The sequence below is a fragment of the Papio anubis genome, chromosome 16 (assembly GCF_008728515.1).
Source record: "Papio anubis isolate 15944 chromosome 16, Panubis1.0, whole genome shotgun sequence".
Taxonomy (NCBI): domain Eukaryota; kingdom Metazoa; phylum Chordata; class Mammalia; order Primates; family Cercopithecidae; genus Papio; species Papio anubis.
Genome location: NC_044991.1, coordinates 85,034,420 through 85,051,490, shown reverse-complemented (window position 1 = coordinate 85,051,490; position 17,071 = coordinate 85,034,420).

Sequence of the window (17,071 nt, the reverse complement as noted above, 5' to 3'; positions counted from 1 at the left end):
TAACAATACACTTCTTAGAATGTATCTTCACCGTTAAGTGATACATGACTATCTTTCATAACCCACAGCAACATCATAACACCCTAGAATCCCCTTTCTCTCCTCTGCGGCTTCAGAGCCTGCTGCTCATGAATCCCCGGAAATCTCTATTCCACTCAGTTTTCTGTCTCTTTCCTCTTTCATCTCATTTATCCTATAAATCTAGTTAGCTTCTCTCAGCGCTTTAGTTTCCTTTTATGTGGCTCACTGTCTTGGCTTTCCATAAAAGTTACAAATGTGAATATAAAGGACATTTCCTCAGAAGGTGTGGAGGGATGCGAACCCTGAGGGGCAAAAGGAAAATTCTCTCCAGTGGGTGAGGAGGAAGGCTTGGGATGCCCCCGGGTGAAAAGGCCCTGTCCTCGGTGCACAGTGAAGATCCTTAGCAACTGCATTAGGTGGGTGTTGCTATTATCCCCATTTCACAGATGTAGAAATCAAGGCTCACAGAGGCTAAACAACTTGTCCCAAATAACACTGCTAGAAACAGAATTCAAATCCAGGTCTCTCTGATTCCAGAGTTCACACTCTTAATTATGACTATAAGTTGCTTCTCACGGTATCTGTTTATTTTATTCAAAAAACATTTATTGAGTCTCTACCACAAACAAGGAATTCTTCTAGCTGCAACAGCGGGACAGACAGGTCAAGAAGCTCGGCAAACCCCCAGCAGAATAAGTGTGAGTAAAAGCAAAACTAGCTATATGATTATCAAAATTTTTAAAAGCAAAAATAAAAAATATTAAAGGCAGCCAGAACAAAAAAATATACATTGCTTTTGGGAGAATAAAGTAAGTATAATGGCTGGCTACTCATCAGGAATGATGGAAGCTAAGATATTTAAGGGAATAACATATTTAAAGAGCTGAAGAGAAGAGAAATTGCCAACTTAAAGTGTTTTGCCCAGTGAAAATACCCTTCAGAACTGAAGGTGAAATGATGACATTTTCTGACAAATGAAAGCTAAGAGAATTAATCAGCAGCACACCTGGGCTATGAGAAATACTCAGGAAGTTCTTCAGGATTAATAGAAGTGATTCTGGATCTGGCAGGAAAAAAATCAAATTTAAAAACAGGATGAAATATATAGATAAATATGGGAGTACCTTTTAAAATTTTCTTTAAAAAACTATTGACTATTGAAAACAAATAAGATAACAAGGTATTGCTACATTTATAACATATATACAAGGAAAATGTATGATAAAAATAGCACCAAAGAAACCACTAAGCGGTTAATGAAATTATACTGAAATTATCCACGTCCGACGCAATCCTCTCCCCCTGAGTATGGGTGAGACCTGGGAATATGATGGGATGTTACTCCCAGGATTAGGTCACATTATATGTCAACCAGAAAGAGATTTTTATAGATGTAATTGAAGTTTCTAATCACTTTGACTTTGAGTTTAATCAAAAGGGAAATATCCCTGGGTAAGCTGAACCTCATCGGGCAAGCTTTTAAAAGAGACAGTCTTGCTATCTTTGAAAAGCTGAACAGCCATGTTTTTGACTGCCTATGGAAAGGAGTGGCCTAGGAGGTAGGTAGACTCTCTCTGGGGAGAGTCTTAGTTATCCAGTCCCAAGGAAATGAATTCTGTCAAGAATCATGTGAGCTTGGAAAGAAGAGCCTGAGACTTGGATAAAACTACAACACCAGCTGACACCTCACTTGCAGTCTTGTGAGACCCTGAGGACCTTAACATAGGACCCACTTAAGCCCTGCTGGGACTTCTGACCCATAGAAACAAAACGGTGGGTAATAAATAGTTGTTGTTTAAAGCCACTACATTTGTGGTCATTTGTTATGTAACAATAGAAAACTAGTGTGTGTTGTTTTTAGGTTCCAATTTTGCATATGAAATTGCATAATATTAATTTAATGTGGACTGGGATAAGCTATGAATGCACCCTGAAATTTAGAGAACCACAGAAAAGCAATACAATAGAGGAGATACAATAAAATACTAAGAACTACTCCATCCAAAAAAAGGCAGGGAAAGAGGAACAAAGGGAACAAAAATATAAGAGACAAATACAAAACAAATCACAACATGCTACACTTAAACCCACCCATATCAATAATAACATTAAATATAAGTGAGCCAAACACTTCATGTAAAAGGCACCAATTATCAGACTAGATAAAAATAAACAGTACCTGACTACTTGCTGTTTACGAGAGTCACTTTGATAGTCACTCTTTAAGGACACAGATGAGTTGAAAGTAAGATGATGGGGAAAGATACATTATGCAAACACCAATCATAAAAGAAACCAGAGTATTACCTGAGATAAAGAGAGACTCCTCATAGTGACAAAAAGGTGAACGCATCGAGAAGATAAAACAATGCTAAAGGTGAATACATCTAATAACAGAGTTTCAAGATACTTGAAGCAAAATCTGACAGAATTAAAATGAGAAATAGACAAATCCACAATCACAGCTTAGCACTTAAAACAGCCCTGTGAATAACTGATTTTTAAAAACCAGTGATTGATAGAAAAATTAGTACGGCTATAGAAGATTTGAACAACATTATTAATCGACTTGGCCAATTGACATTTTTGGAACATCCCACCCCATAACCACAGAATATATTATTTTCAAGTGACATGAAACATTCACTACAATATATCATATGCTGAACCATAGAATGAATCTCAATATATTTCAAAGGACTGGAATCACACAGATAACATTCTCTGACTACAATGGAATTTAACTAGAAATTAATTACAAAAATATAACTATTCCCAAATATTTTGAATATTAAGCCATACATTTCTAAACAACTGGATCATGGAAGAAATCACAAAGAATATTTTTAAATGTTTTGAAATAAATGTAATGAAAATAAAACACATCAAAATCTGTGGGACAAGCTAAAGCAAAAAACTTAGAGGGAGACTTGGAGATTTAAATGCACACATTCAAAAAAAGCAAAGATATAAAATCAATACTCTAAACTTCTGTCTTAAGAAGCCATGAAAAGAGAGCAAATTAAACTCAATGTAAGCAGAAGAATGGAACTAATAAAGACAAGGGCAGAAAACAAAATAGAAAATAGATACACAATAAAGAAAGGAACAAAGTGAAAACTCGATTCTTTGAAAATATTAATCAAGTCAGCCAACCCCTAGGAAGACCTGTCAACAAAACTACAACCTTTGGTGCCAGCCAAACCTGGGTATGAATCCCACCTGGGATATTTCCCACCCAACTGGGGACCAATGGGATGTGACTTAGTCCTCAATTTCCCAACCTGAAGAGTGGGGATACTTATATCTGTTTACAGAGACTCTGCAGATTTAGGAAGATCATGTATAGCAAGGGCTGGCACAGGCCCTGGGATGTAGGAGCACCAAGAATGGTGGCATTAAAGTAAAGATCCTAAGGATGTAGAATGTAAAGCTTTGCTGCAGAACCTCGACATCAGTTTGTCATTATACGCTCATTAGTGTGCTGCATTGATTAACATCTCTCTTCCCCATAAGACTGTAAGCTACACAAGGGCATGGGTCTATATCAATAAGGTTAAGCAATGGGTTCTTTATTTGAAGGCTACCCCAAGTTCATTTCCATCTCTTTTCCTTCTGCCATCTCCCGCCTCCCTTGCAGCTAGAGTCAGCCATGTAACCCAGTTTGTTGGCTTGGGTTTGTAGGAAAGATGTGGCTGACTCAGAATTCTACCCTCCTTTCTTCTTCCAGTCTTAAATGCAGATGTGATAGCTGAGCTATAGTGGCTATCTTGCATCCATACTGTAAGAGCAAGAGAAGCAGAGAAATCATCCCTGACACTATTGAATTGCTGAATCAACTCAGTTGCTTACTTTTGAACTTCCCTCCATGTGGGAAAAATAACTCCTCATTGCCTGGGTCATTTTAGGTCAGTTATTACTCAGCCTACAGGGTAATGCCTTCCTAACCAATGTGGCACCATTCCAGGGTGTAGGAAGAAAAGCATGCAAGGATGTTCATTGCACGATTGTTTTAAACAACACATGCCCCCACAAAGGGACTTGGCTGGATGATGGTACACAATACCACAGAGGCTCTACATCTCTTAAACAGATTAAGCTACTGTTACAAAAAGAGGCAAAAAACAGTACATTTTAAAAGAACAGAGAAAAAAATTATATATTATATGTATATATAACTAAAATAGAAAGTGTATACATGTATGAACTCATATATTTGTGGAGAATTGGGAAGTCACCATTGCTACAGCTGTCCTATCCAAGGGGCAGGAATCCCAGAGACAATGAGCGGGGGTGACCCTAGCCCCCAACCCAGAGCCTTGCTGCTGTCATCCCAGTGCTGAGGCCAGCCGGGGAGGCGGAGGAAAGAAGAAGAGAGAATTCCTGGGAGTCTCTTCCCAGAAGCAGAAGTCAGGGCCCCCCAGGGTTTCCTCTTGAGCCCTCTGGACCTGCCTCCCTGCTCTCTAAATGACCTCTCTGACTCTTGTCCCTCAGGAGAAAGTGTTCTCTCCCAGGCCTGGACCAGAATGTCTTCTTTCCTAGCATGTTACGGGAAACATTGGTCCTAAAATAGTCTACATCTGCAGAACATTTCCCAGCGCACAGAGCCACTTCACATCCCAGCCCCATACACCAATTCTGTGACGCGGATGCTGAGGAGCCCATTGTTCAGATGAGAAAACTGAGACTCAGGGTCACACGATTCACCTTACAGTCCTCCTCTCCCACCGTGGCTGGGTATTGAACCCAGGTCTGCAGACTTCAAACCCTGAGCTCTGCCAGTTTTGGATTCAGGGAACACTGGAGCAGGAAGTGGGTCCTCGAAATGCTCCAACTCTACCAGCATCTTGGTCTTTGGCTCTCAGCTTCTAGAACCATGAGAAATAAGTATGTTGTTTAAGCCACTCAGTCTGTGATAAGTTTGCAGTAACGAACCAAGGCCTCCCTCAATTCATCCTTCCTCCCCTTTTTTCCTTCCTCTCCCAGGCCCCTGTGGGAGTTTGGAGTTGCAGATTCTGAGGCCTGGGGAGGCGTCCTGGCTACAAGGCTCACCACAGGGGACTTTTGGGTGCTTTTCCTCTCTGGCCCTCAGGTAACTCCTCTACAGACAGGGATAATGGCAGCCCCTGACTGGTGCCATTGCTCGATGGGAGCGGGTAGGGAGCTGGTTACTGAGATCATACATGTGGTACCAGAATGACTGAGCTGCCTGGATTTACAGGCACATATTACACCCCCAGAAGAGCCACTGCAACCACCAAGAATAATTGAAACGAGGCTGGGGCAGTGGCTCACACCTGTAATTCCAGCACTTTGGGAGGCCGAGGCAGGTGGATCACCTGAGGTCAGGAGTTCGAGACCAGCCTGGCCAACTTGGCGAAACCCCATTTCTACTAAAAATACAAAAATAAGCTGGGCATGGTGGTGGGTACCTCCTGTAATCTCAGCTACTAGGGAGGCTGAGGCAGGAAAATTGCTTGAACCCAGGAGGCAGAGGTTGCAGTGAGCGGAGATTGCACCACTACATTCCAGCCTAGGCAACCAAATGAGACTCTGTCTCAAAAAAAAAAAAAAAAGAATAATTGAAATGAAATAAATTAGGCCTCCAGGATAAGAATGGCAGGTTGAAACTTTCTCATAGAATTCCTTTCCCCCTGTGCTTGACATTATGGGCAAAAAGTAGCAAAAGAAAAAAATAGCCAACAGCATCACCCAAGCATGTACAGGATCAAACTTAAATAACCGACAGCCAAGAGAAGAATCGGAAAACTCAGGGCACGGCACGCAGGCTTCCTAATCCTGCCGACCTCCTAACCCTGACAGCCTGATTCCCAGGACCTGGCGCTGGGAGCTGACAAAGTCTGGAGAAGACCTGAGGAAGGCCACTTGAGTGAGTTTTCTTATCACTACCTTTTCTGACCAAGGCCTGGGAGGAACCAGGGCTGGGCAAACAGGAGGGCTGATCCTCTAACTCACTGGTCCCCAAACTTTTTGGCACCAGGGACTGGTTTTATGGAAGACAATTTTTCCACGGGACTGGGCGAGGGAAGGTTTTCGGATGAAACTGATCCACCCCAGATCATCAGGCATTAGATTCTCATAAGGAGCATGCAACCTAGACCCTTTCATGCACAATTCACAATAGGGTTTGGCTCCTATGAAAATCTAACGCCGCCACTGATCTGACAGGAGGGGGAGCTTAGACGGTCATGCTTACTCAGCTGCCACTCAGCTCCTGCTGTGCAGCCCAATTCCTAACAGGTCACAAACCATGGCCTGGGGGTTAGGGACCCCTGCTCTAACTGCAGTAAATGCTTCAGGACTGCAGGTTAACCCAAAAAAACAGCCTTGATCTGAGGGTCACTCTTGTGTATGCACACACATACACCCAACCAGAAGGGAGAACAGCCTGGCATAGGAAGTCAGCAAAGGAAGTCAGGCAGCCACGTGGCCACACATGTTCTTCCCTAAGCTCTCCTGATGCTGCAACCATTCCTGGGCTTCCAAGTAAGTGGTAGAATATGAAACACCCAGATCTCAATGCCTAGTGCCAAGCGGGAAATTCTGTGTTCTCATACATTGCACAAGGGAAACAAAAGACAGTCTTGGATGAGCTACTTAAGGCCAAGATCAATGAAAAAAATGCAATGGTTTTCTAAGGCTGACATATGAAAATGCCACCAATGGGGTGGCTGACACAGTTCTGGAGGTTGGAAGTCCAAGATGGAGGTGTTGGCAAGTTTTGATGTCTTCCAAGGACTTGCAGGCAGCCATCTTCTTGCTGGGTCTTCACATGGTCTTCTCTCTATCTAAACATCCCTAATGCCTCTTTAAGAGTCCAAATTTCCTCTTCTTATAAGGACACTAGTCAGATAGTGCCCACTCAGCCTTATTTTAACTTAATCACCTCTTTAAGGCTACACCTCCAAATACTGTCACATTCTGAAGTACTGAGGGTTAGCACTTCAACGTATCATTCTGGAGGGGGAGACTAGTTCAATCCATAACAGATGGGAACCAAACAAACACACATATTAGAAGAAAAAAGAGAAAGAGAAGAAGAAAGGAAGGGAGGGAGGAAAAAAAGGAGGGAGGGAGAAAGGAAATGAGGAAGGAAGGCAGAGAGGGAATAAAGGAGGGCGAGAAAGAAGAAATGCTTCAAAGAGAGCACAACCAAGAAGAAAGACTATCTCCAGAAACAGAAAACAACACCTCCCAATTGCTTAACCTTATGGAAAACTTAACAAAAATTATACATTCAATAAAATGAGAGCTCAAAGACAAAATGATAAAAACAGAAAATCCTATTTAGGATATAAACTGACTTAAAGAAACAGATTAATAACAAAAATGACATCTTTATATACCTAAGAAATAAATTTTAAATGACAGAAAGCAGATTAGATACAAGTAGAAGTCAAAATACTGACAAGGAGAATGAGCTTGGGATAAAATGAATAAACATGAAAAAAAAAAAAAAAAAAAGAAAACTGAGCAATGCTTTCAGGCATGGAGACCACTGCAGGGGAAGCAGTAGCAGGGCTTTTGGGTGTCCCTGAAGGGAAAAGCCCAACAATGCCAGAAAACAACAAAACCACTTCCATAAAGCCGGAGGGAATGTGAGTGCCACTATAGACACTATGTCCCGTCAATATCCAATGCCAGAAAACAACAAATACCTGTTACGTTCCATGAAAGCCGGTAGGGAAAATGTGAGTGCCACTATGAGACACTATGTCCCGATCGAATTACTCCAATGCCAGAAAACAACAAAACCACTTCCATAAAGCATTCAGGCAGGGACACAACTCGTGAGTGCCAGCTGTGAATGTCAGGCTGTGTCCCGTCAAGACAGCGGGGAGATGCTCCCACACGTGAGAAAACTCAGGGAGTTCAGCCCATGAAGAAACTTCCCTGAGCACAGATCTTCTGAAGAAAGTTGTAGACTGGGGGTGGTGGCTCATGCCTGTAATCCCAGCACTTTGGAAGGTTGAGGCAGGCAGATCGTTTGAGGCCAGAAGTTTGAGACCAGCCTGGCCAACATGGTGAAGCCCCATCTCTACTAAAAATACAAAAATCAGCCAGACGTGGTGGCGGGTGCCTGTAGTCCCAGCTACTCGGGAGGCTGAGGCAGGAGAATTGCTTGAACCCCAGAGGCAGAGGTTACAGTGAACAGAAATGACGCCACTGCACTCCAGCCTGGGGGACAGAGTGGGACTCCATCTCAAAAGAAAAAGAAAAAGAAAGGAAAATTGCAGTAAACTTTTTGACAATGAATGCTATGGTTGGAAGTTTGTCCCCTCCAAACCACAAGTTGAAATGTGATTCCCAGTGTTGGAGGTGGTGCCTAATTGGGACATGCGGGTGGATCCCTCATGAATAGGTGAATGCCCTCCCTTAAGTGGGGTGAGTGAATTCACACTCTATTAGTTCCAGAGAGAGCTGGTGGCTAAAATGAACCTAGCACCTCCCTGCTCTCTCTCTGGCTTCCTGCCTCTCCATGTGTTCTCTGCATATGCCAGCTCCCCTTCACCCTCCATCATGAGTGGAAGCCGCCTGAGGCCCTCACCAGATGCAGGTGCTCAGTCATGAACTTTCCAAACGCCAGAATTATGAGCCAAATATACCTTTTTTTCTTCATAAATTACCCAGCCTCAGGTAATTCCTTACTGCAACACAAAACTAAGACATTGAAATTCAATCAGTAAGAGATTAATCAGAGAAAGGACTCAGACCATGCGTGCACATACCCTATGCCCCAGCAATTCTACTCCTAGGATTTCCGTGATAGCAGTGAGGGCATCTGTCCAGGCAAAGAGCTGTACACAAATATTCAGAGCAGCTTTATTTGTAATAGCCAAAAATTGGAAACAACCCAAATGTGCATCAACAGGAGAATGGATAAACAAGCTGTGATACAGCCAAACAACAGGACATTATTCAGCAATGAGGTGAGTGAACTACTGACACACACAATTGCATGGACGAATCTCCAGGTGAGAGAAGTCAGAACAAAAGGATACATACGAAAGAATTCTATTTACATGAGGATCAAGAACAGGCCAAACTGAGCAATGGTGGTGGAAGTCAGTATATACAGGGCACCTGTCAGCTCCAAAGGGGAATGCAGAAGCCTGCTGGCGAGCTGGGGATGGTCAGTGTTTGATCTAGGTGGGGGCTACACACGTGTGTGCCCATGTACATTTCACCAAGATGCACTTTATGTGTGGGACACAGGGAGAAGGAAGCAGGGAGGAGGGGCATGACCATGTCACAGCCATCTGTCAAAAGAGAGAGATCCCATGGACAGTACAGTCAGAATAATGGCTGATTCCAAGTCTGGAGAAGCTTCAAACACTGTGGACAGGAAACCCAAGCCTAATGCAACAGAGGCCATCAGTTATTTAGAGAGCGAGAAAGAGTATGGCACGAGGACCTCTGTAGCTGTGGGAGAGTAACCTGGTACTGGAGAATCAGGCAGTATAAACACCTGACTGCAGGGGAACCCAAAAACCAGAAAGCAGCCCAGAAGGCATCAAGCCTCACATTCCTGCAAGCAATACTAACCCCCAGGTCTCCGATGAGGAGAAGATGGTGTTATTCTGAAACGAAGCTCCTGACAGCAAGAGCTGATGCGCCCTGTGCACTTGGTTCCTTTTGCTGCTCTAACAAGTTACTATGGCTTAAATCCATGGCTTACAACAATGCACATGTATTCTTTTACAATTCTGGAGGTCAGAAGTCCGAAATGGGTCTTACTGGACCAAAATCAAGGAGTAAATCAGGCTGTCTTCCTTCTGGCAGCTCTAGGGGACAATCCATGTCCTTGCCATTTCCAGCTTCTAGAGGCCATGGCATTCCTTGCCTTGTGGTTCCTTCCTCCATCTTCAAAGCCAGTAGCTGCATCACTCCAACCTCTGCTTCCACCATCTTCCCTCCCTCTCTCTCTCTCCCTGCTCCTTCTCTCTCTTGAACCCTCCTCCTTCTCTCTTCTAAGAACTCTTGTGATTACATTGGACCTACCGAGATAATCCAAAATGATTTTCCCATCTCAGGATCCATCACTTATTCATGTCTGCAAAGTCCTTTTTGCTTTGTGAGGTGACATCACAGGCCCCAGAGATTAGGACTTTGGGAGGCCACTCTTTTGCCTGTCACACCCAGAGACTGAGCTAGTTTGGACCAGGGAGGGCCTCCTTATTGATTCATTCATTTACATCGTGGAGCCTTATCTTTGACTTCTGATTGGTCCAGTTTGGGTCACATGCTCATGCCTGAGCCAATCACTGGGGCCTGAGGAGCGGGCCACTCTGATTGACTAGATGAGAGTCATGGGTCCAGCCTATGGTCAGCCGGGTCATGGCCCCAGGGGATAATTCTCATGGCCAGCTTGGCCCAATCACTGTCAAGTGGAGCTGTGCTTAACCGACACCAACCTGGAACAGTAAGGCAGGAAAAGACTTTCCAAGACCCACTCAACCCACTCCCCAGGTCTCCCTCCCACAGGCTGACTCAGCCTCACCTCAGGGGTTTTCCTCAGCCAGAGAGATGACCAGAGAGGCCCTGGCGAGGACAGTAGAGCCAGCCGTCCTTGGGCACCACCCTGTTTTCCCTTCTTGCTCTGATACTGGGTCAGCAGCAGGCAAGGCTGCCAGCCTCAGGCACAGAGCCGATGTCCCCTGTGGTCAGCAAGGTGTGAGGGTGATGCGTTATGACTCTAGCAGGAAAGACAGGACTTTCTCACCTCTGGTGTCTGGAGACAGTGGCTGGCTAGTGGCTGGCTCTAAAATTTCCCTGGGCTCCAGCCCAGAAGGAAGGAGAGAGGAAAGAGAGAAAGTGAAAAAAGAGAGAACGAGATTGCCACCTTGAGAGCCATGAGCTGGCCTGTGTGCTTAGAGGGGAGCCCCTCACTGCCTTAGGAACTCAGTCCAATCTCCTCTCCATGCTGGTGAGGCCCTGCATGTCTGGGCTCTTGCACCTCCCTGCTGCAGCTCATCCCAGACCCCTCCTGTTCTCTCCAGCCATGGTGAGCTCAGCTTTCCCACACTCCCCAGCTCTCTTCTGCCTCCTAGTCTTGGCCTAGCTGTGCCTGCGGCCTGGAGCACTCTCCCCATCCCTTTCCTCCTCTGGCCAAATTCAGTTCAACTGCTGGGTGTGAGATGCACGCTCCTTCATCCTGGAAGGTGGTCCGTCCATGCCCCACAAACCGCGTGAGATGCCTCCGTGCTCTCTCGGCAATGCTTGTGGTCCCTCCTGACTTATACCCCTGCCTCTTCACCGGCATGTCTGCGCGTATCAAGGCAAAAACTTCACCTTCGCAGGCTCCCCAGGTGTTCCTTCCTTCCCTTTCTTGGACAGAACCTGCTGCACCACCCAAGTCCTCACTTTCACATGTGGAGACACCACAGAGCAAGGCATGGTCTCTGGCTTCCTGAGCAGCCTCATAGGGCCTGGATGAAGCAACCTGGAGGGCATGGGAGGTCACTCCCAGTGGCAGAGAATTCCTTCTGATTCTTTGTCCTGTGGATTGCTTTGAGGTGTGCCCCCCACCCCCTTTCAGCTTTCCACAGAAGCCCGTGTGCCTGGTGAACACATGGCTGGGGCCCCCAATGGGTTTCAACCCCTCTCCAAGCTCACTTGGTGCCGAAAACCTCAGTGTCTCACAGCATGAGCATCTGCAAGAAAGCAACCAAAAGATGCCTGCATGGAGACCACATGAGTCCAAGTTCCAATTGAATTTATTTTCTGACAGCCAAGAAAGCCGTGAGGCCTGGGGAGAAAACTCTACAATCACCACCACTTGCATCACCCCAGGCTGCACCTTCCCTCACCACCTTACCTCTCTTTTCTTTCACCTCCATTGCCCTGGACTTGCACCCCCCAATAAATCATCAGTAGCTTCATCCTTGCCTCAGGCCCTGCTTTCTAAAGACTCCCTGCTCCCTGAGGGCAGGAACATGTCTTAACTCATTATTTTAAATCTCCAGTGACTGGAGATAAAATATTCAAGGAATGAATTAATCAATTCGTTGAATTTTCATAGATCCATTTTACAGAAGGGAAGTAAAGACACAGAGGAAGTAAATCCAGTGACCCTCTCTTTGGACTCTCAGTCCAGAAATTGATCTAATGTCTAAACCAGAGTCCTCATTCTCATATAAACAGGTGGGTCACTGAGATACTCTTCATACTTCTATGAAGATCTTTACTGCCCCAGGAACAGCCTCACTGGAGCTCAGAGAGCTGGAGATCGCGGCCTTTTCCTCCGCAGGTCTCCCAGCTTTCTCAGCTGTCAGAAGATGAACTCAGTTTGAACTTGGACTCACACAGTCTCCATGCAGACATCTTTTGGTTGCTTTCTTACAGAGGTTTATGCTGTGAGATGGAGGTTTTCAGCACCAGGTGAGCTTGGAGAGGGGTTGAAACCCTGGGTTTCAGCTGCCAGGGCTGTCCTTGAACCATGTGCCCTAAGAAAAAGCAGCAGGGACATATCTGCCCCGAAGTGTGGTGCCCAGGTGCAGGAGACTTCTCCAGACGACTGCCTGAAGTCAGGTTACCTCCATTCTGAGAGGGGGGGCCCTGAGGCCTGCCCAAGCCTAGACACAACTAAACACAGCACCTTAAAGAAGGGACAAGCCTCAGAACCTCTCCAGGTGGACGCAAATCAAATCACTCAAATGTAATGCAGATGACTTTTGCTCTTCTCGCTGGTAATAACTGTGTGTTTTGTGATATTGCTTTTGTAAGTTTCTTGAGTATGCAGCACAATCTTCCATTTGCTCAGCTGTTCCCTAATAATACAACCTAATTAAACCTGATTAGTTTCCAAATTGCATTAAGCTGGAGCCCCACATGTAGAGAACCCTGAATCTAATTAAAGGCCACTGTAAGCATCACAGAAGCCCGCAGACATGACACCACTCCATGAGGCCTAATTGTCTGCTGGATTTTAGACTTCAATTTTCTTGGTGATGATGAGAGAAAAAAACATAAATGGCAAAAATAAAAACTCGTGTTTTTCAGTTGCAGTTTGACGACTTTAACAAATAGCTTTGCATCTTAATATAACGTGTTTCTGATAGACATTCCATAAAGAATGTGATTATAAAGTGCTTTGTCGGGCTTGAGAAAGGAAATGGGTCTCTACATCTTTTCCCCACAGTAATTCAAAGTGACTTCATAACATTTAGCATGTTAAAATGAAGCAGCCACCACATTTGTGCAGAGAACAAATCAAACTAACCTTAGTCCCGCACCTCCCAGGAGCGCATGCTCAAGAATGTCTTCTGTTGGCTGGGCTCACGACAGTAATCCCAGCACTTTGGGAGGCCAAGGCGGGAGGATCACAAGGTCAGGAGATCGAGACCATCCTGGCTAACACGGTGAAAACCCATCTCTACTAAAAATACAAAAAATTAGCCGGGCGTGGCAGCGGGCGCCTGTAGTCCCAGCTACTCAGGAGGCTGAGGCAGGAGAATGGCATCAACCTGGGAGGCAGAACTTGTAGTGAACCGAGATTGTGCCACTGCACTCCAGCCTGGGTGACAGAGCGAGACTCCGCCTCAAAAAATAAATAAATAAATAAAAATAAATAATAATAAAAGAATGTCTTCTGTTTCTGAAACAGGGACGAAGATGGTGCAAGGGAAGGAGGTTCAGGGCATCCCAATTTGTTCTAGGAGATGAACACTGAGTGCCTGAGAACACAAAAGATGACTGGAGTTGTTCTCACAGCAAAAGCAAACCTGAAAAGAGATTGAATCCATATTGGGAGCTGAGCATGGGAAAACTTTAATGATTATTCTGGGAAGAGAAAGAAAATGAGGCAGGGGGCGAATCCCTGCTTTTCCCGCCTAAAGTAGGATAGAATGTGCTTTATTTTCTCATTTATCTGCTCCACTGGGCTTCCATGAGACCACTTTCCTGGCTGTCTCTTCTGTCCAGAAGTGCTGCTGCCACCTGGCTCAGAGGAAGGGGCAACGGAGACTGGCTGAGCTGGGCAGGTGCCCTGATCCACCATGCCTGCCATGCACAGCTGTGCTAGCCTTGGGTCTCTCCTGGGAGAGAGCCATGGTGATGTGAGGCCCAGCCTGGAGAGAAAGCACAGGCGTGTGGGGGCACAGGCACACTGGGGTGGGCAGCTGCTTCCAGGCCAGAAGCTGCGAGAGTTGCTGGAGATTTGCAGGCTGGACCCATGGCAGCAGAGCTGCAGTACTGAACACATGAAGGTCAGCAGCAGTTTGAGCACAGAAGCTCAGCGCTCAGACCACTCAGGGTTTGAACCAATGACTGGGGCCTTGGAGGCATTTGGGGACACACCTCCATCTGCATGCTTTTGTTTGTATGACAATGTCAGTGAGACATGCCAGGGGCCCCTCAGGCAGGCAGAGGGCACCTGTGTGGCCGGGCTGTAGGAGACAAATGGATGGATGCTGCGTGGCCACTCAGCCACAAAGCTGAGTGCTTCCTGTGGCATGAGGCCTTTCTGTGGCCCATCCATGATGAGACAAGCACAGACACTGGGGGTGCTTTTAAAAGCATGATGATGACAGTGCCACGACCCCCAAGCACGTGGTCAGAGCTCAACCCAGTCTGGGTGATGTCAGACCCACATAGTGGGTCGTGTGTGGCGTGAGCTGCAGGGGACCCCATATGGGTGTCTGATTAGCAACACAAATCCAGCCCTTTGGCTCAGATAGCTTGGGAAGCTGTAGCTGCCTGACTTCCCCATGAGCCGACTCAAGGCTCCCCTGAGGACACCCAGAAATGGTGGGGGAATGTGGCGCGGGGTGGGGGAGTCTGCTTTCTGTCAGCCAGGCAGCTAGTGCCCAGGGTTGCCATCCTTTGGCGTTAGATATGCACAGGATGTTCACTTGGAGCCACAGGAAATGGTGAGTATGAAGGGAAGGACTGTGTATAGCCCAGGGGTTATGTGTTCAAGCCCGGGAGCCGGGGGCTTGGCTTTGAAGCCTGCCTATGCTGCTTCTTAGCACGAGGACTCTGGGCAACTTGCCTAGCTTCCCTGTGCCTCAGTTTCCTACCTACGAAATGGGCCTCAGTGAGTGCATGTGGCCAGAGCCAGCAGACAGCAGGGAATCGGTGCATGAGGCCCTCCATGCCCTCTGTCATGGAGGGTCTCTCTCTCCACTCAGTTATCCCCACAAAGACCACTTCCTGTGAGCGGTCTTCCCGGACCCCACCATCCCTCGTCACTCCTCTGCGTTATGTTTTTATGTTTTTATTTGTGACTCTTCTGGTAGAACATGAGCTTCAGGAGAAAAGACTTTACCAGCCCTGCCTGGGGCCACGTCCTGGTGCCCAGCATTGTGGGTATCAAGGAGGAATTTTGTGTGAATGAGTGAACAGACACCTTCACATACCCCCCTGACTTACCAGCAGGTATGAGCTCCCAAGCAGGGGTATCTGGGCCCAGCACACAAGTGGGAGGGTCACTTGGACCAAACGCAGAGGGCCACCCAGAGTCTCCAGTACAAGCACAGACACAGCCTCCACGGACGCCCTCTGTGGCTCCCTTCCCCAGCACGCCGGAAGCCAGGGATCCGTACACACAGCCAGAACAGTGCCCGCTCTCAGGTCCAGCTCTCAGGAGCAGCCCCTCAGAGCCCATGGGAAGAAAGTTCAGTAGAGGCAACTCCCGCCAGCTACGCACAAGCAGACACTGTGGCTGGTGCCTCCGGAGGCGGTATGGACTGACGCTGCCAAGAGTCTCCGAAACATTTGGCTGGAAATAGGGAAGGTGGAGCCACATTGTCATCCAGTGAAAGCCAACGAGCGGGCAGGTTTCCTCTCCTGGTTTTCATGTTTAGCCGAGCCCACCTCCCTCAGCTCAAAAGCCCCAGTGGGGACCGCCTTGGTAGCAGTGGCTTCCTCTACCTGGTCACTTTCTGGAGCCTCTGGCCCCTCCTGCTAACTGGGGATAATAAGATCGCACACATCCTCCTGTTGTCACAAGTGTGGCATGGACACTGTATGTGACACGTGGTTCACTTGCCTTAACCAGTGGCAGTTGGATGTCTGGGTTACAGATCATGCCGCCAACAGGTTCCTTCCTCTATTTAAGAAGGTGTCTCTTTGACCTCACCTCCCACCACCCTCCTGCTCATTCACCCACCTTAACGGCTTCCAGGCCAGGGAGGGCTTCCAACCACCTTCACCTGGGGCAGGATCCAGAAGGAACATGTCCCATGGTCAAGGTCGTCTGCCCACTGTACAGAATCTAGCGCTCATGGCTCAGTGGGGTCCCTGTAGGAGAAAGGAAACCAGAAGGAAGTCAGAAACGGAGGCTGGCCTCATCTTGGTGGCTCATCTGCTGTGTGTCTCTGAGCGAGTCACATGGCTGTGCCGGGCTTCAGTTTCCTCAACAGTAAAACGGGCATAATAAGATCCATGTCACCATGGCCCCTGCTTTTACCTCTTCCCAGCTGTGTGGGCCTCAGAGGGTCACTCCACAGCTCTGGGTGCCTTCCCTGGCACTGAAATGGGGTCAGAATCATACCTGTCTCAGGTTGTTACAGAGCGAATACTGTCTGCAACTCCCTGGCACTTAGTAGGTGCTCAGTAAACATCCAGTTCATCATGAGAGATAGGGAGTCACTCAGACAAACTGGCAGTAAGAGGAGAACAGTCCTCTGGAATAAACTCCAGGTGGGGGTGTGTATGAAAAAAGGTCTTTGAAAATGGTGGCAAGGCTGAAAAACACAAAGAAGAGAGAACTGGGAAGAAGGGAGAAACAAAGCATGTGTTCCCAGCTGGGACTGAGTGGATGGGAGCCTGTCCTGCATCTGACGCTCTGGTGTTTGGTATCACCAGCCTGGGGTCCAGGACCTCCTGGCTCCAAGCCACACGTTAAGTGGAGCCATCTGTCTCCTGGAAGCATGGCAGGTAACCAGGAGAGAGACGTGCGTGGACTGGGGACCCGCCTGTAGCACATTCCTCTCTCTGCCGCACTTTGAGGGGGCCGGAGAGTCTGGGGGACCAGGAAGGAGCCTAGTCTGTGAAATATTAACCACACAGCCGCAGCTCACCAGAT